Source organism: Grammomys surdaster, unplaced genomic scaffold, assembly GCF_004785775.1.
Source record: "Grammomys surdaster isolate TR1022 unplaced genomic scaffold, NIH_TR_1.0 134, whole genome shotgun sequence".
Lineage (NCBI taxonomy): Eukaryota > Metazoa > Chordata > Mammalia > Rodentia > Muridae > Grammomys > Grammomys surdaster.
The window spans coordinates 214,264-215,852 of NW_021604592.1; the positions used below are offsets into that span (position 1 = coordinate 214,264).

General features: G+C 38.8%; 1 pseudogene; it reads right to left on the minus strand.

The window, feature by feature from the left end:
• Window positions 1-704: 704 nt before the first annotated feature.
• On the minus strand, window positions 705-1,054 carry LOC114617137 (annotated as a pseudogene).
• Window positions 1,055-1,589: the final 535 nt, after the last annotated feature.

Sequence of the window (1,589 nt, forward strand, 5' to 3'; positions counted from 1 at the left end):
TAGAGGCAGGCCATCTCCAGAAGGAGATCTGGTTCTGTTTTACAAGATCCACATAAAGTCTTTTATTAATATGAAGACAAAGGAAGGCAACACAGTGCTACTTGTGTGTTCAAAAATTGCCTTTTTCTTCAAGCTATTTGCAGAAAGCTCAGTCTTTCCTGATTAATAATCAGTACAGGTCTGAATCATCAGAACCTTGACAATTCCTTAGCATTTAAAAAAATTAACTGCCTTCCTGGGCAGGTCATGCTACTGAGTTGTGACAAAATCTCATGAGAGAAAACAAGTTTAGCCAGCCATTTAAAAATGCTCCAACCACCTCCTCTCCACAGAAAGAGTAAACTACATATGGTTTATCACACAACAAATCCCATCTCTGTCCCCTGAAATTCCCCTAATTCCATGCATTAGAGGAGAACTTTAAATAAAAAAGACTTAAAGAGCGCGTCACAGCAGCATTCAGCTTTCCTATGAAATATTCAGTGTCTTAAATAGTATGTACACTTCTTTTTCTTGCAGTAGGCTAGAGACTGGCTTCAGAGTTTGTTGGATGAAGGGTAAGGAGAGTAACCCATTAGAAACTATTCTAGAAAATGTCTTTTGGCAGAATAGCAGGTATCCAAGTTAAAAATAGAAGGGTCAGTTTGTTTTGTGGTCTTTTTAAAGTTTAAACCACTCTTTGTTCGCTTCTAAATGAACCTCAGTCACCACTCCTGAGTGGAGATGGGGAGAGACACTGGCTTCTGCTTCTCGGGCTTCTCGGCAGAAGCTTTCTTACTACTGAAGCAAGGCTCGAAGAAATAAGGACTTCCCCCAAACAACACTTATAGATGATCCCAAAATGTATTTTCTGTCTTTTCCAGCAGGTAAGATCTAAGAAGGAAAAAACTGGAGTTCTATTAGAGCCAGAATCCATCTCTATATCTGAGCCCTCATCTGACTTGTTACTGTAGCATGGAGACTGGGCTGGAGAGGCGCTTGAGGTAGTGCTGTGAGCATCAGAATAGTGGTATTTATATTCCTTCTGCAGTATACTGATCTGGTTGCTTTTCATCATGTTTCCAGATAGAATTTTCACTTTTCTTTGGTTTCAATGTTGTCTTTATACTGGGGTCTGCTCTTGTATCTATCAAAACCCTCAGCAAGCTCTCCCTCCGCCAGCGTTTAGTTCAGAAAGATTATCTCCAGCAGGTCTTCGGTTGCTTTCCCCTTACCCCGATATCTTAACCACCTAAACCATCCCTCAAAGAAGATAAGTTGAGACCAATTACTGTTATGAATATAGATGCAAAAATTCTCAATAAATTTCTTGCAAGTGAAATCCAAGAACACACCAAAGAATTTATCTACCATGGTCAAATGACGTTTATTTCAGGGCTTCAGGGATGGTTCAAGATATGTAAATCAATAAATATAATCTAACATATAAACAAAATGAAAGACCAAAACTACATGATCATTTCATTTGATACAGAATTAGTCTTTTCCTCCATTATTTTACTTATGTATTCACATTACATCCTGATCACAGACACCTTTCTTCCCAGTTTCTCCTCACATTATCCCATTCTCACTCCTCCCCTTCAACT